This window comes from Schistocerca cancellata, chromosome 3, assembly GCF_023864275.1.
Source record: "Schistocerca cancellata isolate TAMUIC-IGC-003103 chromosome 3, iqSchCanc2.1, whole genome shotgun sequence".
In the NCBI taxonomy this organism is placed as follows: domain Eukaryota; kingdom Metazoa; phylum Arthropoda; class Insecta; order Orthoptera; family Acrididae; genus Schistocerca; species Schistocerca cancellata.
Window position 1 is genome coordinate 371,593,455 of NC_064628.1, and position 22,577 is coordinate 371,616,031.

Here is a 22,577-nt window from a genome sequence, read left to right on the forward strand (position 1 = left end):
TTTTTTGTCACTGTCTTCGTGAACATGTCTCTAAAGTACGTGTACAATGTTATGCATATTTGCTATTTACTCTGTTGTCAGTTGTCAAAAAGATTACATGTGTTTTGGTAGCATCAACGATTATTTGTTTTGTATAAAAATAGATCAGATAATCTATATAAAATTTTGTTGTAAGAATGGAATAAAATGTATGAAATTTTTAGAAATATTGAATATTGCTTTTGGTGAACTTGTTATGAGTAAACCAAGGGCATACAAGTGGTATAAACATTTCAAAGTGGGTCTTAAAGGGCAGCAGTTTTAACAAGTATGGATGAGATTAAAAATATGCAGTTAGAAGACCTATAAACTATCTCGAAGAAACAGTTCCTAAAGTGTTTCGGGAATTGGAAAAAGCACTGGCATAAGTGTGTAGTATGTAATGTGAAATATTTTGAAGAGTATAACATTGCTGAAGACTAACAAATAAAGTTCTTACCAAGAAATAAAAGTTAATATGTAAGCGCACCTCGTATGTCAAGCTTTCTGCTTGGAAGTCCAGAATCGGGGTATGTGTTTCGAAGTGTTTACGATAGCTATTGTGCACATGTCTTAAGCAGTATGTCTTAGAATCGGGTGAATAGTGGCCGAGACAGAGATTTAGTGTTCCATCAGCATCAAAGGTTTTACGTGATTTTGAAACTGTCTATAAGGATGGGTTTCCTCACAAAATTATTAATTTCCTTCGTGGCGATTCCAGTAAACCATGCGGCTTATTTCCGCGTATCTTCTTTATGCGACCTATTTGGCGAGGCTGACGTTTGCCTAAATTACAGCCATTTGGTTGGGAGTAGTAATATTAGCCAACAGTTTTTTTTGCGTCGCCTCTTAACATACGCTGTACTAACATTAGAGACGATCGAACTCCGCAAATATCTTCTTCGTATTCTGCACATTTTCTTACAATGCTAGACGATTATCCATCACTTCCGGATATCGAAGTATATCAGTAAGTATACAAAGTTAACTGAAATTGGCAACTAAAATCCCATGAACAGAAACGACGTATATCACTGCACGCCGATCTGCACTGCTACACAGGTAACGGGCAACAGATTTTGGGTGCCCCTGTAGTCCGGTGGCAGCGTTCTTCCGGGAAATGCCACTTCCCCCACCAAAAGCGCTGCTCGCTCTTCAGTTTACAGACAGACTATACCTCCGTTACAGACGTCAGTTTGAAGGCTACGTACGGTGCTGCCACCTATCGGAACTTCGAGGAACTATAGCGGCCGAAGCGGAAGTATTCCACAATGTTCCACAAAAACGTCTGCATTTTTTTCAAACGAAACTGTAAGGAAAAGAAACTGGATTCCTTTTTGAACGTCCCTCTTAATATCCCATTCGTAATAGTAGCGTCTGCTTCCGCCGCTGCCAACTACGAGCTATGACATTAATCCTTATCTGGATGCGCTAGCGGGGAAGCCAGGGTGCGCATTAATGTAATGTCTTCTCCGCTCGACAGGAGAGCCTCAGATGACAATAGATGCTAGTCTGCATCGCCTGACATTTAGCGGCGAGACAGATCTGTGTGGTGGACGGCAATCTCGCATACAAATGTGGTGGACGTAATTGTGTGAGTATGTGTGTGTGTGTGTGTGTGTGTGTGTGTGTGTGTGTGAGTGAGTGTGAGGCGGAGCCTTTCGCCTCCAGTGGCCGACTCCCGACGTCCCGACCAACCCCCCCTCCCAAACTCCAGCAAAGTAGCCTCGCAGTTAGTCCACGTATGGCGCGCCGTCCCAGGGGAGATTATTTCAGGTGGCCGCGGTCGGACGGCGCATTCGGAGATGCGCTAATGCTCTCGGGAATGGAAGCGTCGGGTATTGGAGATCGGGCGCGCGCGACAAAGAAGGTAATTCGTGTCGTCGGAGTGTAAAGCGTGTACCTGGTCCGTAGCTGGTAGCAGCAGCACGCACCTACCTGCACAGCACGGCAGCCGGTTGGAAGCTGGTGGAGGGGGGAGGCAGAAATACGTGGTACGAGGGAGGCAAAGGAGGAGCTGCGTGGAGGCAGGCGCAGGCGGTTGCGGCGGTATCCCCAGTTCCCCAGGGATCGGTTTTATGCCTCGCGCCAACGCAAGTGGGATATTGACTTCTGGACCTCGCTGGTGCCGTGCGGGCATTCTACGTGGCCGAGCACACAGCAGCAGCTGGTTCTGGCACAGCGCTGCGCGAGCTTTGGCCATACACTTCCAAATTATAATCCCTTTCTTAAATCACAATACCACACGAAAATCGAAAAGAATACCATAGAGTTACAGGCAGTGCCTAAAACTCTCATGCTGCCTACCAAAGCAGCAAAATACACAGCAGGGTAAACTTGGTGTAAAGGGTTTTCAAAAAAGGACCATTCAGCTCCACAGTCCTGTATCTCCTACATCTCTTGTTACTGTGTGCAATACGCTACTAACCAACTTCATACAGTCAGTTTCACAAGAAAATGTATGCCGTTTGTAAGTAGGCTGTTTAGGTTTTTATGTTGGTAACGCCACGTAGCGCCCTATATTAAAATCACTGACTGTGCTGTGTGAAGCCTGTGGCTGGTTTGCATTGTTGGAATATTTGCTATTGTAGTGTTGGGTAGTTGGATGTGAGCAGTGCGTAGCGTTGCGCAGTTGGAGGTGAGCCGCCAGCAATGGTGGATGTGGGGAGAGATCTGGCAGAATTTTGAGACCGGACGATATGGACGTGTGTCCATCAGAAAGAGTAAATTTGTAATACTGGATATCATGAACAGATATATATGACTTTTGAACACTATTATGGTAAATACATTGTTTGTTCTCTATCAAAATCTTTCATTTGCTAACTATGCCTATCAGCAGTTAGTGACTTCAGCAGTTAGAATTTTTGCCGGCCGGTGTGGCCAAGTGGTTAAAGGCGCTACAGTCTGGACCCGCGTGACCGCTACGGTCGCAGGTTCGAATCCTGCCTCGGGCATGGATGTGTGTGATGTCCTTAGGTTAGTTAGGTTTAAGTAGTTCTAAGTTCTAGGGGACTGATGACCATAGATGTTAAGTCCCATAGTGCTCAGAGCCATTTGAGCCATTTGTGAAACACAATTAGCTCTTTATTCTCACCAATTAATGAGTGCTGATGAAGGTGAATCTCAAATCGATGCCATATTTCTAGTTTTCCAAAGGCTTATGACACACTGCCTCTCAAGCGCCTTCGAGTCAAATTGCGTGCCCACGAAGAATCGTCTCCGCTGCGAGACTGAATTCGGTATTTTCCTGTCACGAAGGTCACAGTTCGTAGGAACTGACGAAAAGTCATTGAATACAAGTGATATGTCCCAATCCCCAAGGAATTAATATAGGTCCTCTGCTTTCCTGTTTTTTATAATGTAGTCAGTGTAGGCAGTAGTCACCAATCATCAAAGAACTGTCCAAATTCAGTCTCTAGATCGCTTTTCTGTATTTCCATAAGACCAGTTTCGAGCCAGCTGCCCATCTTCAGATCTATTATAAACAGTTATTGCATGATTACAGTTTGTGCAAATTACAAATGCTCGGCGAGGTGCTCGGCCTGGTGCAGTAGTAACTCCACGACAACCAACTAAGATGAAGGGAACACAACTTTTTAATTTTCTACGTTTCTTTTGAAGTTTGATAGTAGAAAAGCTAGAGTTTTATGTGTATAATGCTTAGGAACACTTGTATGTATCAATCACTTCAGTTCATAGAGGCCCGTCTTGAACCTAACTGCCTCAATGGTCGCCAAATGGAAAGAGGAGAAAGTATTTTTGGATGCTTTAAATCTCACCGATGTGTCATTTGTTTTAGAAGCATCTTTCATGTATTACGTCAGTCCACTGAGGGCACTTCAGTGTGCCAGAAACTTTGTACCAGTTAGGATCCCTATTACATAATTTTAAAAAATGTTGACAATTGTTTTGTAAAGTTCTGTTACAATGCATTCTACATGTACGTTTTAATAATCTTAAATTCCATATCACTGCCTTATGTTCTAGTTAGGTACAAATCTTATGAATTACAACGGTCCACTCTCTACACATAGAGGGCGCTTTTCAGCGCTGTAGGTGTTGCCCCAATCAGGGTCCTTAAAAAATGATTTTAAAGCCGGAGCAACCTAACGCATGGCTAGTTATGACAGAGAACTCTCAGTTCCACGTTCGACAGATTCACTGTAACTGTAACAAATGCTACAGTGCAGAAACTTGTGTTATAACTAATTTATTAAGAATTTTGAAGCTTTCTAAACTTAAGTTTTAGACTATTTTGTAATTTACACCAACTGGTATTGTAAAATGATATTTTGTAATAGGTCTGAAGATGGGTGTCTGGCCCGAAAACAGTCGTGTGGAAATAAAGGAAAGTGATCTGGAGACTGGCTTTGGACAGTTTTTTTATTAGTAACAATCGCGGTAACACCATTAAGACGAACAGGTGTAATGTTGATCACTCAACACCGACATAAATGATTAGCTACGAAACCTACGTGTTCACTCTATATAGGAAAACAATAGTCCGTATTCTGAATAGCGGCGTAAACGAAAAGTAAACACAAACAGGGCATGAGGCCATTCACGTCAGTCCAATTTCTCCGCTCTTAGTGAGCTGAGCCTATCCCCCTTGGTGAAGCTGACGACGTAATGCCACAAAGACGCCGTTTGTACTCTGGCAGAATACTCGGCCGTCCGAATGTGGGTCAGACACAGACCGAAGTCTTACAAGGAACCCCTTGAGTGCGAGATCACAAGTTCAGACTTTAGTAAGGTTCACTTGAAAATGTAGTGTTAACAGTTATGATAAGAAAGACATTAGCCCTAATGAGATATTATGGGGATTAGGATGTCGGCAGGAAATGAGTGTCCTGGAGGTAAAGAGATAAGCCTTTGTTGGATGTACTTATTACACATCACAAAATGGACATAGTCGACATTCAAGAAATGTTAAAAGCAATCCATTAACTTGCACCATGAGCACTGAATGGTAAATGGCGTGCCACATTGATCACAGAGGTTCGCACCATCAGGATCTAAGGCAAATCCTATGGAATTACTACCGTGCAAGACATTCAGATAGGTATCGATTCATAAGGAATGCATATACAATCATATTGGTGTAACAGGGTGATGAGAACTGATGGAATGTGATGGAATGGAACAGCACGCGAAACAGTCTGTCATGGAGCATCACGTGAAACTGGCTGTCCTTTAAGGCGTAGCTGCGGATAATGCGATGATATGTTTTATAGGCACAGAGAAAACAAACATCCATAGGCTCAATTTTTCCATTGGTTCCAGGTGGTATGAACTGCTATGTCACGCACTTTTCGAGGAATAGTTTGCTCTAAAGGAGTATTATTTTCATACGCAGACTGGCAATCAAATTGCAAGATCGTGCGTACGACGGGGAAACGTAAGTGGGAGACTTCCTCAGACTTCTCGCAGCACAATAAATAAACTTTCAGCCAATTTGCTATCCTTCCAAACAGTCGGCAGAATTGTATACGAATGCGTTAAGGCATTGATGCTAGTTGATCTTGTTATGACTCTCTTGGTACTTTTAATTCCCAGGATACTTTTTATATGCTTTTCCTCTTCAAATCCTGATTGGTCCGAGTTGGAAACAAATTCCTTGCTGTAAGATGGGATAAGTTTTCTTATCGCAACTACAAATTTTCTGCCCGATTCCGCAGCTTTCTGTGCATCGTCAAGTTGACGCTTTGTCTGAAATTTCGTTATCTTACGTCTTCCAATTCTGTAGCACTGTTTGAAGTTATGCAACCATCCCCTGAGTCCCTTGAAACACTGTAATCTGTATCGTGCGCAATACGTAGGGTACCCATATCCCCTATCAACAGCTTCTTTTGTTGTAGTTGAGATTTTCAAGTTGCGTCATTTCCTTACATTTGTTTATCTTACCTATCAGAACTTTTCTAAGAACTTTTGGGCACTGTTGTCTGCCAGATGTCTTTTGATTAAGCTGTAGATCGTTCAATAATGCTTTCGACTTCCTTTTTGATTGTGCTAAGGGTTTTGAAACTTTTGCATTATATCGTAATGGGGCAATAAGCGCCACGAATATGATACGCGAGTTGGGCTGGCAATCATTAAAACAATGGAGGTTTTTCGTTGCGGCGAGATCTTATCACAAAATTTCAGTCACCACCTTCCTCCTCTGAATGCGAAAATGAATTTGTTCATGAATTTGTTCGTCGTAGTAAAACAAGATAAATCAGAGTTCGCACGAGGAGATTTAAGCGTTCGTTTTTCCCACGCGCTGTTCCAGAATCCAATGGTACAGATATACCGTCTTTTTTATATTTTTCGTCCTTTCGTAGTTGCTTCAGTATTCTTGGAGATGTGGTTTCGCGTAATTCAACTGAATGAAAATCTGTTTTTATTGTGCCATACACGTTTCGCAGCTTTTCAATACAGTTTGTTCTTGCGTTATAAGAGTGGTGTCCAAACAGTAAGCTACGAATGGGGGCGAAATGGAAACCACAGAGAATATCCGACGGAGCTTTACACAGACGTATTGGACAGTGTCTTTAGTAGCCACTTCGCTCGCGTCACGTTGGTCTTTGCAGATATAAGCGCACACTGAGCATGTAACCCATCTAAACATGGCGGCGAGTGAGTGACGTGCGTTAGCTTGGCTCGCAAGTTTACATGAAATCTGGAGGTGTTTTAAGCAGTTAGGCTAGTCTACGTACACTAAAGCCGTATATCTACTGCCGAGTGTCGTATTTTACATCACATACTGAGCACCAATTACACGGAATCGCACTTAAAATGGAAAATCGCCGAACAACGCGCAGTGCAGCCAACGCCCAGGCCGGCGACAGCGCAGGCGTGGAGTCTACACCGCGAGCTGCGGCCGCTCCGCCCGGCATCGCTGACATCGTCGCACTCGTGAAGGCTGAGGTGAGTGCCGCGCTGCAGGCTAAGGAAACGCTCGGGCTCGTTGTTCAAACCATCACTGATGCTGTCACTGCAGCAGTGACGGACAAAATACAGAAAACTCTGGAGGCGAATGCGAGCGAGATCCGTGCACTGGACACATCGTTAAAAGCAAGTGAGGAGAAAGCACGACTGCTCGAATAGAAATTGATCGAGAAGACGGACGGTCTCGAACAATATCAGAGACGCAATAATCTCAGACTGTTCGGCATTCCAGAGAGCAGCAGAGAGAACACAGATGAACTTGTGATAAACCTTGTCCAAGAAAAGCTAGGCGTGCAGGTAACTCTGAGTGACATTGACAGAAGTCATAGAGTGGGTCGTAAGTCACCAGGTTCTACAAAACCAAGACCTATAATAGTGAAATTTATGTCGTATAGGAAAAGATCTGAAATCTTCATAGCAAAGAAGAATCTCGCGAAGTCTTGTCTGACGGTACGCGAGGATCTGACCTCTGAAAGACCAAACATTTTGAAGAGCGCGATTTCGAAATTTGGGTTACAGAACGTATGGACAAATGACGGCAGGATAATGGTTAAGACCTAAAACGGAAAGGAAACAATTTGCAGTGTTAATGAACTCGAAAGCCTGTGCTTTAGAAGCTAAATCACGTCTAATCTTGCTGCCACTAACCTGTAAGTTTATATTGTTTTCACTGCCAACCATATCTTAACTAATGTACGAGCAAATTGTTCATTTCTCTACATAACTATTTTTTTTCATCTCTAATTATTTTTTCTCGTGTAATTTTTGTTATTATTTGTATTATCAACTTTTCGTTTCTCCACATAACTGTTTTCATATTTGTTTCTCTCATCTAATTTTGTTAATTATTACATAAGTTAGTCTCACTTCCTTCCTTAATTAGCAACCCACCATCATACTTTAGTTGTTATCCTCATAAGTGAAATTAATATCACACTGTCGTAACGTGCAGATTACTCCCGTTGTGTTTAGCGAAATTCCTTCCCCTGCCAGCCCACTGCTACTTCCCGAACCGTTGCAGACCTCGCTGACGTTGGCCGCAGACCCCGTTGCCTCCCCGGGGAACTACCCCCTCCCCCTCCCGGCCGTTTTCACTGCACAGAACTGGGAGGACACTCCCTCACCCCCCCCCCCCCTCCGCCTTCACACGCCTTCCGCATTCCTCATGCCAGACCCTCTTGTAACCGCTAACCACGACCCGCAAACATCGGTCGGCAGCCTCCTCGGGCAATCAACACCCGAACGCACCAAGCTGCATATTGCACATGCAAATGTCCAGTCTCTGGCAGCTCACTTCGACGAGTTCAAATATATATTTCAAACTGCTGATATACACGTAATACTTTTGTCAGAGACTTGGCTCAAACCAAGTATTCCTACAACTTCCGTAAACCTAGATGGCTATATCTTTCTCAGGCACGACAGATGCAACAGACGAGGGGGCGGAGTAGGGGCGTACATACGCTCTGATTTGTCACCTACAGTACTACACAAATCCGACAATAATGTAGCTAAACAAGTGGAATATATGTTCATAGAGATCAAATCACTTAACAGAAAGTGCTTAATATGTGTCCTTTACAAACCTCCTAAAGTAGGTGAGTTCGCCTGCTTCGAAACTGCCCTCTCTAGTCTCGAATCGTCATATTAACATGAAATTATAGCAGGTGACAGTAACATTAATTTTCTGTGCAATAGTCCTTCCACTGGAAAATTTAAGAGGATGCTTTCTTCCTCAAATATGACGCTACTTCAGCTGGCACCTACTCATCACACGACTACCACACTTTCATTGATATATTCGCAACGAAATCTCCGAACAGAATAATCCCCACCTCTCAAATACCTGCGCCTGGCATGTCAGCCCATGACATCATTTCCATGACGTATTCACTAGACTGCCCTAGAAAGAAGCAAAAACTGTCTACATACCGAGACCTCAAACGCATAAATTTGCCTGAACTCGAAACTGAGGCACAAGAAATAGTTTGGGGGATGACCTCTACTCCCCTCATGGACATAAACGACAAACTCCAGGATTTCACTAACAAAATTACTCAACTATATGACAAATATGCTCCAATAAAGACCAGAAAAGTAAAAAGGCAACCTGCTCCTTGGCTGACTGATGAACTAAAACAGCTCATGAATCTCAGAGATGCTGCACATCGAGCATACAAGAAAATCATACTGTATACAAGCAGAAACGAAAGTCAGTCAAGCGCTAAGCTCAGACATGCTCTTACATTAGCTGACAATAGATGTAGACCAGCTATCCTGTGGACAAATCTCCGTAGTCTCGGTTTTGGCAAAATAAAAGTTGCAGAAAATCCCATGATCCCAGCTGAAGAAATAAACCGATTCTTCACATTATCTACAACCAAAATTGAACCACAAAAAAAAAAAAAAAAAAAAAAACCAGAGAATCATTGATTACTTCATGGGGATGAACGACTGTAACAAAGAAAAATTCTATCTACAGCACGTCACTTGCAGTACTGTCAAGAAAGCCATAATGCGGATTAGATCAGCATCTACTGGACATGATCGTATCACTATCCATATGGTAAAACTTATTATTGACCAACTACTGCCCTCTATAACAGACATTGAAAGGTCTCTGTTGGATTCCTTTCATGTTTAATTTCTTAAATCTGTTGCCATTTATGGAATAAATTCCTCTTCTAAATGTACTGTGGCGTTTCTGACTATCTGGGAGGAGACTGAGCAGTGGAACGTGTTACTTTTACACATAAACAAGAACGATCTGTCACACTACTACACTTTAAAGCACAGTTTATATGTAATTCTTATATGTAATTCATGTCACACAGTTTCATACGGAACCTACATCCGCTTTCTTTTATATACTGTATATGATAAGATACTGTCATCCCCCCTTCCCTTTTGTGTGAGAGGATGAATGAGCATATGTATTTCTAGTTGCATGCTTGAGGGTAGCAGACAAGGCTGTCTGCTAGAGAACAGTAGGACCAACGTCGGAACAGGTAGCTACGCTTCCTAAAAGCAAAGAGGTTTCTATCCTTAGTATGGTCCTGTCCGTCCGTTGTCATGTTGGTATAGGAAGCTGCCCCTCTGGCCACTTCCGTTGGTCTTTGGGAGCCACCCTCAGGAAGCACGCTCGGCAGTAGGGCAGTTGCAGTGTGGCCGTGGCGAGCGTCTGAAGTGGTAAGATCTCCGGCTAAGCGCGTGTCTGTTAAGTCCGTAGGACAATGGATTTCTTAAGTTCAGCCTAACTGAAAATTTAATCACCTTTATTTCGGGTTTAGGTCTAAAATATCCGATGTTATCTTAAATTGCAGCGCAGTGTAATTATCGTGTAAAGTTCAGATTATTTTCCGGTAGTTGCTTTGTTACTACTTTGTGAGTAAAGTGGAACCACGTGTTGATCAGTAACTCTAACTAAGTTCATCAATCTTAAATCCGAATGTGCGTGAGATTATAACGTCTCGTCTTGAGAATATTTTTTTAATATAGCAACTTTTCTTTATGCTTTTCTTTATGTTCAACCCACGTGGGGTGTACTTTGCGAGACCAGTACCACGTGCTTATATAACTGTTTGACCCATCAGGTTAATAGTAAGACGTTAGTAACCAGTTCAAGGTTTTTCTTTTGTTAATTGCTCTTCGATCTAATGTATTTTAATTATCAAAATTATTGTGGAGTTGTACGCTTTGTGTAAACCAAGTTGACCACGTGAAGCATGTGGTGTAATCATCAAAGTAGCCCTCAGCTATTCTTTTTGCGAAGACTTCACAAAGAGTTAATATGAATTTAGTATACCAGTGTGTGGTAATTACATGACGGACAGGATTGTGGTATGAACGTAATTTCTTTGGGTAAAAAAAAACTGAATCTGTTGGTTGTGGTTAATTTCTTCTTGCTTATGTTTCAATGTTCTTCGTGTGTTATTTTATGAATGCAGTGTTGTATGCAGTGTCCCAATCTTGGCTCCATATTTTATGTGTTCCGTAAGATTACAATCTCACATTCTTTTCAATCGTAAATAAGGCACCAGCTCAGTTATAACTCACGTATAATATGCTGAAATTTCAATGAACAATCTTAAAATAAATTTCCAAATATAAACTGATTTCTTTCTTTTTATTTAAATTCTCCTTTTTATATATATATTTTACCGGTTTTGTATGACTATTAAAAGATTATCATTAATGTTAGTCTGCTTGGCAAACCTAGACTAAATATCTGATGAAACAGTTGCCCAGTAATCCACGGTTAATGTCCCCAGACAGATCAGTTTTAAACCGCTTTTATTGACCATCAGTACGCTATCAGCATACCATAAGAGTAACAACGTTACACATGGCGACCCTGTTCTGTGATTCCGCTAGACTATGTAATCTCTGAAATGTTAGATTGCGAGCGTGTTATAATCTCAATTTTTTTTCCCTACAGCGCTCAAACAACTTCTGCGTTGTTTCCGAGCAGACTTTCAAAAGATTCACGGCGTTGTTGATCGGCGTTGCGTTGTTTGTCTTGTTGTGTTTTTTTATATTTGTGTGTTTTATATGTCTGTGTGTTTTTTTATTCTCGCTTGTAAATTCCACTGTTTCGATCTAAGATAAAAATTTGTTTTGCGTGTGAAAAAGTGCGTACTAGGTTGGGTATCTTTCGTGTGACTGTCGTAATTTTTGTGGGGCACATTTATTTTGATTAGTGTGTCGCATACCGGTTATAAATTGCACTAATGCAGACACGTAATCAAACTAAAAGTAAGCGGTCCGACAACCTAAGCAACATGGACCAAGGGGATAATTTAATTTCGAATGTTAACGCGTCGGGCGGTTCCGAAAATGCAATGGGGAATACTTCAGACGAAATGCAAGACACGACGAACGGGCTCACATCAGAGCCACAAATTAATTTGCCTCCAACTAACCAAATTGATTTGGCAGAACTCATGAAAGCCTTATTGCAACAAAATAAAGAATCATTTGAAAAATCGTTCCGAGAACAAAAAGAATCATCCGAAAAATCGATCCGCGAGCTAGGCGAACAAATGACGCATAAATCTGAAAAATCGATCCGAGAGCTAGGGGAACAAATGACGCAGAAATCTGAAAAATCGATCCGGGAGCTAGGCGAACAAATAGACAAAAAACTAATCCAGCAGACAAATAAAGTCGACAAGTCGATGCAGAGAGTGTCCGATGATATCTCACAAAGAATAAACAATCTGGCAAGTGAGATAAAAAGTGATATTATGAAAGAATTAGGCCGTACATTCGAACAAATCGATGATCGTCTGCAAGCTTTAGAACAGAGCAAGCGGAGGGGCGATACCGAATCTAAAGAAAGCGAAGAACGGCTACTTAGAAATTTCCAAGAGCTGAGGGAAGAATGCCAAAGGGAACACCAGCAGGTACTCTCGAGTGTCCAAGAGGCGGAAACGCATTGTCCCACGTCCGTTAGCAACACAATAGCGGACAACAGTTTAGCGATCCACGCGTTGGAACAGCAAGTAGAACAATTGAAGCAGACTGGGGCGGAGGACAAGAGACAAATTGATGATAAGATTGCGGCATTAGCGGACATTGTAGGCACGATGAAGCTGACGGAAAGCGAGAACAATACTACACCGGTAGCGGCCGCAGAGACCGAAGAAGTGCGTTCGCTTCTGAGATTTCAGAAGGGACAGTTCGAAGTGAACAGGCAAAACAGAGCTGTAACAGGCGAATTACAAGAACGCGTGGCGCATCTGGAAAACCGCATGGCGTGTGATTCCGAACTCGTCAATAGCATTAAAAATAGCCGTACGAACAGTGCAGAGAGGGACTCCGGCCACGAGGGAGATTTTGACGACAGGGAAGAATGTAATTTGAGGGGCAGACATGAGAATAATAGAAACATTCAAGGGCCTCGCCAGGAGGAAATGCGGGGATTTGATTTCAAACATTTCCTTACGGTGAGAAAGTTTGTGATATTCCGAAATTCGCAAAAAGGAATACATCCACGAGCATGGCTCGAGCAATTTGAGTTCTGTCTTCCTCCCGACTGGGCAAGTTCACATAAGATAGAATATATGTGTGGCTATTTGGAAGGCGAACCGGCGATTCGCATGAGGTCGGCAGCGCGTCACTGCAACTCCACTCGGGAGTTTCGACAAGCCTTTCTGTCCGCCTATTGGTCGGAAGCGGCACAAGATAGGGTCAAACATGGCATAATTATGCTGCCAAATTTGAACCAGTCTGGTTTCGGCAGCCCTGCACGTCTATTCGACCACATGCTGCAGGCAAATCAATTTTTATACGACCCATACGGGCCTGCGGAACTAATTAGGATATGCATCACCAAATTGCCGATGCACTTGCGGCACGTCATTCTTGCGGGACGATGCAAAGAGGACGTGGAAACGTTTAAAACACTTCTCCAAGATTTGGAATATAATACAGCAGAATGCCCGCCTAATCAGGCACAAAGTTATTACGGGGCACAGCAGCGCGATCGCAGTCGTGGCCGTATTACTAATCAACGGCGTGACTGGTCGTCGCGACGCGAACGGAACAATAATCGGGACCGGCCGTATAGAAACTGGGGTGACAGTCGCGAACACAGGTGGAACAACAGAAATGATCGAGGACGTAGACAGGATCGTGAACGCTACAGGTACGGCAACCAGAATCGACACTATGATGAATACGGTGGGAATAGGACTGTAGGCGGAGCACCTCATGATGTCGAAATTCGGCCGGCTAACCCTAGACATAATCCAGCAAATGGAAATGAACGAAACCGGCAATGACAAACGATCAGCGCAGAAGGCGCCCAATCGGAACAAATGAGCGACATGGCAAATAAGTAGAAAGGACAGTGAGAAGTAGAGAGGACGGTGAGGAGAAATAATTGATTAGTTTAAATTTGTGACGTATGCATTTTGAATAATATGTTAGTAAAAATAATGATAAAGCTGTTTCTATGTGATTGATTGAAGTGACGTTTTTAGTTATTTTTCTTTCCTTGTGCAATTAGGATTTAGTTTGATTCAAACGTGAAGATAAAAGGTTTCTTTGTGAACGAGTAAAATGCTGTTTATGTTTTTTTTTTGTGTGTAAATTGAAAAGAGTCGCTCCTGAGGAAAGCAAGATCGTTGCTGAATTAGTGCATAAACTCAGGGGAATATCCGATCTGTGGGTATTATGGGTCTGGCAAACCCAGGTCCCCAGCTGTTAGTAGCCTTGTTTCCGATTTTCTGCTTTCAGTGCTACTATCTATCTATTACTATTCTATATCTGTCAGTATAAATGAGGATCTCTTACTATAGTATGCGTGCTGTATGAATATTTTAAGATAGGAGAACTCTGAGAAAGGAATGAGTAAGTTTGGAATCTTGAAAACAGGATGCGATAATACGATTGTTGAACCATTGGCTTCCAATATGCGAGGATATGTTAATATTGATGATATATGTCTTTTTTGTTCTTTATAGCTGAGTACGTAAAGTGCTGTCTGTGGATTTCGTAAGTATATTGATTCCCTTCAAGGTGAAAGAAGAATTGTGGTTTGTGTAATTTACGTGGCTCTGAAATATTATTGTGGTAGTCAAATACGAGCAGCTTTTCAGCAAATGGAGAATGGAACGGAAATATGGATCCTTTTTGTAGTCTTGATTGATGTTGAGCCAAAGCCTAAAAAATTATTCTGCGTTAATACTTGTCCTAGAAAAGCGACGTTTATGTGTTTTGCTGATGCTGTGAGCATTACAGCTTACTGTTTTCGCTGGTGCGGGATGCACTGCAGCCTATATGATTTGTACTGAGGAAATTTCCCTCTTGAAGGTAGAGGATGATTAAATAATTTTGATTATGGGAACGAAGGAAAGCTTGGTTTAAGGTAATAAGGATAAAGCAAAATATTTGTCATTTAAACTACAGGAGGATTCGGATCTTTTGTGTCTGTTGTAAGTTCAATATGTTAAGATGATACTGTTTTACAGAATAGAGGTGACCACAATTTTGCCATTCATGAGAAATGAATCCAGAATAACCACCACAGGCGAAATAACTGATTTGGAAGCGAAAGGTAACGTAAAGAAGGAACGAAATCGCAGCAAAATGGGTAAGAAAATGTAATATAACCTGTATAATGCAAATATTTTTAACCTTCTCAGAGTCATCTGCGTGATTAATTGTTGTGATAACGTAATTTTAGGAGAAATTTTCTTGCTGTTTTATGTGTGAATATATGAGTATGATAAATGTATAATTGCGAGTCTCTTTTCAGGTGTGCGAACTGGTATAAATGTTTTGGCGTGTAAATAACCATTGTTCTTTTTAATGTGTATGTTTAAGGAAAGTTCTCCATATTTATCATGTGACAAGACGTACGACACGAGCATCAAGAAGAGGACGAATTAGAACAATGTTGTAGTGGTATATACACGGTGTTGAAATAGCATTGAAGTAGCTTATTGGCTTAACTAGTAGTGGATAGAAGTAGAATATTGAGTAATGCATGTTTATGGGTAGTTAGTTTGTAGAATAGACAACAGGTGTGTATGTATGTGTGTGTAAATAACATGTGAACCCTATGCTGTCCTGACCTATACTTGCACAAGGCATAATCCTATTCATTTTAGTGAATTAATAAATAGCATTTGATTTATTAAAACGTAAGTGAACCACATTAGTGATATGGATTTAAATATTATATTGTCAATTCATTTAAATTTTTATTTTTATACTGTCAAGTCATTTCACTTTTATTTTTTTTACATTGTCAAGTCATTTAAATTTTATTTTATATTGTCGATTCATCTAATTTTTTTATTTAAAAAAAATATTAAGTCTCACTTTGTTCTTAAAAAATTGTGAAAGACAATACTAAGTGGTATTATGTATGACATTGTGTAATCACATAAGGATGATGAAAAATTTCTGTGAATGCAGTTGAGAACGTGAAAGCGAACCGGCAAAACTCTTAAAAGACAGCGGGAGCAGCCGGACTAGTTGTAAACTGGCGGGTTTCCCAGCAGGACACGCTGTCAGCCAGGCCACTTTGGGAGCGCGGCCGACAACAAAAGAAGGTACGCGGCAAACACTTTCCCTTGTACCTGGAGCTAATGGGCGGCCGCCCCGGGCGACCCTTCCTCGAGGCGATGACCTGAGATGGGCGAGCGGTCCGCCGCGCGGAAATCCATCTGCTGGCAACGCACCACACGCACGCGACCGTGACGAGACGGCCGCGGTGAAACAACACAAGGGGCGTGGAGCCTTTTGACAGGTACTGCCCAGAGAAATTTGCAGACGTCAACGACGCCTATCGACATTTCCTGATGGATGCCTACTGTCAAGCGACAGTAAATCATGGTTCGATGTTCTCTGGTCGCTAAGGGTGGCACAAAAGAAGAGCCATTAAGTGTCATCCTTGCCCAGGAATATCAAACCGGCGAGCCAATTGAGGATAACCCAAGAATGTAACAACACAACGGGCGTGGAGCCTTTTGACACATACTGTCCAGAGTAACTGGCAGACTTCAATGACGCCTATCAACATCTCCTGATGGATGCCCATTGTCAAGCGACAGTAAATCATGGTTCGATGTTCTCTGGTCGCTAAGGGTGGCACAAAAGAAGAGCCATTAAGTGTCATCCTTGCCCAGGAATATCAACCTGGCTTGTCAAACGAGGATACTGCACGAATTTGACAACACAAACATGGAACCAAATCGAGATGACGTGACACGGGAGAAACTTCATGAGAGGGCAGAGACGGCGGGATCGCACGCAACAGATGGACAAAAAAATCCTTACTGACAGCTGCGGCGACGAACCCCCCCTCTTTCCCCTATATTGTGCCTCGGAACAGTGGAAGTACTGAGTGTGTCAGTGAACAGTGATTATACGGTTCTTAGTCCAGTGCATATACGTGTGTTTCTGTCAGAGAAACTCTGACTCGTGTGTTTTGTAGGAGTTCGATTTATTGGTGTTTATTAGACTGACTCTTGTATTTTGCAGGTGTTCTACTTATCTTTTTTAGACTTTGAATCTGGTGTTTTGCAGGTGTTTTATTTATAGGTGTTTTTTTTTTGCTTTAGATGTTGACTATTGTACTGTTTTATTTATCAATGTTTGTTTTTGTGTGATGTATTAGATTTGTGATATTTTGTTTCGTAAATTCATTGCTGTGGCATTGCTTCGTTTATCAGTCAGATAGCTTTTTATTCTCATTGAACTGTGATCGATTAGCCTTTGCATAGGGCATATTTACTGTGAGGAACCCCTTAAGGGTAACAATCACATAATTATTGTAGTTTCAGTATAATGACAGTGCTCATTGTTTGCTAGCTAATTGAAATATAGTAGAGTGATTAAATGAGTGCCACATAGTTATTTTAATTCTACAAATTATTAGTTTTATACGATATATAATTTTTTTGCGATAACCACTTTGTAAAACATGTTTTTTCTCTTATCATTTTGTTGCTTTTGCAGATTGTGCATTTTTATGTTCTGCTTTTTAATACCGATGTTATTTGATGTTCTTTTTTTAATTGCTGTGTCACCTTTGCTATTTTCATAAATTTTGCTTGTTAATAAACAGTCATAAATTTTCCTGTGATCAGTTGGCTCTTGCAAAGAGCAAATACTGGTGAACTCCATAAGGGTAACAACCAGAAATTGTTTTCATATTAATGACACAGGAACCATTGTTTTTACTTGCTGACCGAATTAGGTCTGCACTACCTTTTAAATAGGTGTCACAGATTGTGTTCTTTTTTTTTCTGTTTGAAATTGGTAGATTCTAAAGATGTGTTGAAATTATTGTGTTTTAGCAAGTAGCTGGTGTCCTTTTGCCTTTTCTTTTACACTTTTGGTTTAAGTAGGGGGTGAGAAGCCTGCTTGGGAATGTCCTAGCATGGCCAGAAAATTCCCTGCACAGTCTTTTCCCGGAGCGGTGGGGTTATGAAAGGTCTCTGTTGGATTCCTTTCATGTTTAATTTCTTAAATCTGTTGCCATTTATGGAATAAATTCCTCTTCTAAATGTACTGTGGCGTTTCTGACTATCTGGGAGGAGACTGAGCAGTGGAACGTGCTACTTTTACACATAAACAAGAACGATCTGTCACACTACTACACTTTAAAGCACAGTTTATATGTAATTCTTATATGTAATTCATGTCACACAGTTTCATACGGAACCTACAGCCGCTTTCTTTTATATACTGTATATGATAAGATACTGTCATCCCCCCTTCCCTTTTGTGTGAGAGGATGAATGAGCATATGTATTTCTAGTTGCATGCTTGAGGGTAGCAGACAAGGCTGTCTGCTAGAGAACAGTAGGACCAACGTCGGAACAGGTAGCTACGCTTCCTAAAAGCAAAGAGGTTTCTATCCTTAGTATGGTCCTGTCCGTCCGTTGTCATGTTGGTATAGGAAGCTGCCCCTCTGGCCACTTCCGTTGGTCTTTGGGAGCCACCCTCAGGAAGCACGCTCGGCAGTAGGGCAGTTGCAGTGTGGCCGTGGCGAGCGTCTGAAGTGGTAAGATCTCCGGCTAAGCGCGTGTCTGTTAAGTCCGTAGGACAATGGATTTCTTAAGTTCAGCCTAACTGAAAATTTAATCACCTTTATTTCGGGTTTAGGTCTAAAATATCCGATGTTATCTTAAATAGCAGCGCAGTGTAATTATCGTGTGAAGTTCAGATTATTTTCCGGTAGTTGCTTTGTTACTACTTTGTGAGTAAAGTGGAACCACGTGTTGATCAGTAACTCTACCTAAGTTCATCAATCTTAAATCCGAATGTGCGTGAGATTATAACGTCTCGTCTTGAGAATATTTTTTTAATATAGCAACTTTTCTTTATGTTCAACCCACGTGGGGTGTACTTTGCGAGACCAGTACCACGTGCTTATATAACTGTTTGACCCATCAGGTTAATAGTAAGACGTTAGTAACCAGTTCAAGGTTTTTCTTTTGTCAATTGCTCTTCGATCTAATGTATTTTAATTATCAAAATTATTGTGGAGTTGTACGCTTTGTGTAAACCAAGTTGACCACGTGAAGCATGTGGTGTAATCATCAAAGTAGCCCTCAGCTATTCTTTTTGCGAAGACTTCACAAAGAGTTAATATGAATTTAGTATACCAGTGTGTGGTAATTACATGACGGACAGGATTGTGGTATGAACGTAATTTCTTTGGGTAAATAAAAACTGAATCTGTTGGTTGTGGTTAATTTCTTCTTGCTTATGTTTCAATGTTCTTCGTGTGTTATTTTATGAATGCAGTGTTGTATGCAGTGTCCCAATCTTGGCTCCATATTTTATGTGTTCCGTAAGATTACAATCTCACATTCTTTTCAATCGTAAATAAGGCACCAGCTCAGTTATAACTCACGTATAATATGCTGAAATTTCAATGAACAATCTTAAAATAAATTTCCAAATATAAACTGATTTCTTTCTTTTTATTTAAATTCTCCTTTTTATATATATATTTTACCGGTTTTGTATGACTATTAAAAGATTATCATTAATGTTAGTCTGCTTGGCAAACCTAGACTAAATATCTGATGAAACAGTTGCCCAGTAATCCACGGTTAACGTCCCCAGACAGATCACAGTTTTAAACCGCTTTTATTGACCATCAGTACGCTATCAGCATACCATAAGAGTAACAACGTTACAACATTTTCAACGATTCATTAATCACAAGTGTTTTTTCCCTGAGGCCTCGAAACTGGGACAAATTAAGACACTGCCTAAAAAGAACATCGCCACGGCACCCTCTGACTACCGCCCCATCTGCCTTCTTCCTGCACTATCAAAGGCCTTAGAATATATAGTTCATGGCCAGCTCACCAAATACATAACTACTAACAACCTACTAGACGAATACCAATCAGGTCTCCGTAAACATCGAAGCACAACATCCGCACTGATAAAGGTGACAGATGACCTGAAACTTGCCATGGACAGACAAGAAGCGACTATCATTTGCTTCTTAGATGTCAGCAAAGCATTTGATACTGTCGTCTTCGACATCTTACTAGCCAAACTTAGCGGTCTAAATTTCTCACAAAGTGCAGTGCAATGGTTTCGCTCATACATGACGTCTCGTCAGCAACGCGTCCTGTCAGGTAGTGTCAGGCGTTCCCCCAGGCTCAGTATTAGATCCTATACTCTTCTCTCTGTATGTCAATGATATGTCATCGGTTCTGACCTATTGCAAATATCATATGTATGCTGATGACCTTCAGTTGTGTCTAAGTGCGAAACCAAGCAATCTCAAGAAAGCTATTGAAAATTTCAATACTGACCTCGATGCACTGTCAAAATGGGCATAGGATATAGGTCTAAAACTAAACCCATCTAAAACCCAAGCGGTACTTGTTGGTCACTCTAAGCTCATTAGCCCAAAACATCGGGAATCCGTACCACCTGTTATCCTAAATGGAACAAATATTAACTTCTCTCCCTCAGCAAAGAGTTTGGGAGTAATAATAGATGAAAATCTAAATTGGACAGAGCACGTAACTGCAGTGTGCAAAAAGCATCAGCATCCCTTCATGACCTACAAAATTATAAATAAACTCTTCCCTTTCGATCTGAAAAAGAAATTAGTACAAACGCTTATACTCCCAATCATTGACTACAGCGATATTATCCTACAAGGCCTCTCTCAGGAAAATTCCCGACGTCTAGAACTGGTCATGAATGCCTGCATCCGATATATCTGTGACGTTCGACTTTTTGATCACATTTCACCAGCATATGCAAAATTGACCTGGCTGAGTGCAGACAAACGCGGAGATTTCCATACACTCTGTCTCATCTACTGCCTTATAAAAGTACACTGTCCCTCATATCTCTCCTCGTCCCTAACGCTCATGTCGGAACAACATGACAGAAATACACGTTCCCATTATAATAAAATCCTCTCCGTTCCACTGCATCGCTCAGTCACCTTCTCCAAGTCCTTTACAGTAGCGGGAACCCGACTCTGGAATAACCTCCCTCCTTATGTTAGAGAACTTAAAAACATGTCCGGCTTCAAAAAACAGTTAATGACGTATCTACTTAAACAACAGTAATGCCTTCCTCTGTACATGAATGCACATCACCTCATTACTTTCCCTCTTTTCCCCTCCTTAAATCTCCCTTCCCCAAAACTCGCTATACTAGTAAACACCTACTTTACACACCAAGATATTAATGTACATCTGCACAAACCTCCATTACTATTGCCAATCTTTCTCATGTTTGTCATTATCATTTGATTTTTTATTGTTATTATTATTGCTTTTATCATAATCTGTATGTATAGCACCTGTTATAAAAATACTGCCGCATTTTCTTTATTAGGTCTTAGTCACTACTCTTTATTCATATTGTCACTAGAGTAAGCTAATTTTCTCATTTAAACTATTGTCATGATGTAACTCTGATGTGTGAAATGCTGCATGTGTGGAACACTGGTCCGATGTAAGAGAGGGCCTGATGGCCCTAATCTGATCAGGTTAAATAAATAAATAAATAAAAATAAATAAATATGCCCAAAACAATAAGTCTCCCTGCAAGTATGAGTGCCTGTGAGAGTAGTCTCCTGATTTCATTCCACCCACACAATTTAGCTCTCTTGCATTATCTTCTTCACCACAATTCTCTGCCGCTCACTGACGTGCAGTTACGACGGCTCAGCAGTGTTTTCTATGGGAAGTGTTTGATGACCAACCATACGGCCCGGACTTGCCTCCCCCTGATTTTCGTCTCTGCTCACATGAAGTGCTGACTATGAGGACAACATTTTGGCTCACACAACGAGCTGCAGACTAGTAGAGAAAAGTAGTAGTGGAAAGCACTTTCTAAGACGAGGGTACTGAAAAGTTGATACAACGCTACGACAAATATTTAAATCGGAGCGGCGACTATGTAAAGAATTAGCTGGAAGCTGCAGTTAGGTATCACTGTGGTTTCCGTTTTGCGACCGATCGGAACTTGCTGTCTGGACATCCCTCATGCAATAGTTGCAGATTTGTCACCACCTTAGAGGTTTTTGTTATTTTTTTTGTTGTTTTTCATTTAACAAAACAAAAACAAAAATTGTAATGTAGTAACAAATCTGTAATTGGGCTGTATTAAGGCACATGCTGCCTTTAAACCCTTGCTCGATTCTTTCCAAGCAGTACGTCTTGCAGTGCTTTGTCAGCATTGCTTCACTTTTCTGCAGGTAAACAACTTTCCTAGAAACAAACAATATTAGTCACTGTTACTGATTGCGTATCTCCATTACTAACGTGGTTGCCAAGTAATTGTTTAGCTCAACACCAGAAAAACTATCGTTAAAAGAGATGAAATGGTTAACAAAGAGTGTAACACAGCATTACTGGGTATATCAACATTAAAAAAAAAGGAACCTAGACTTGGGAATCGATCCTCGAACTCGAGTATTCTAAAGCAAAACTCTACCCGTTGCACTAAAGAACGAATACATAGGGCTCAATGAAGATAACTGTCGTAGATGTGACTGCAATTTTACCAAACTGCCATTCTCTAATATTGGTTTTCTACCGAAAATACTCACTGGCCGGAATTCTGTCACAGATGTAGTTGTACTGTTAGAATGCTAGGAATCAACCCGTGGC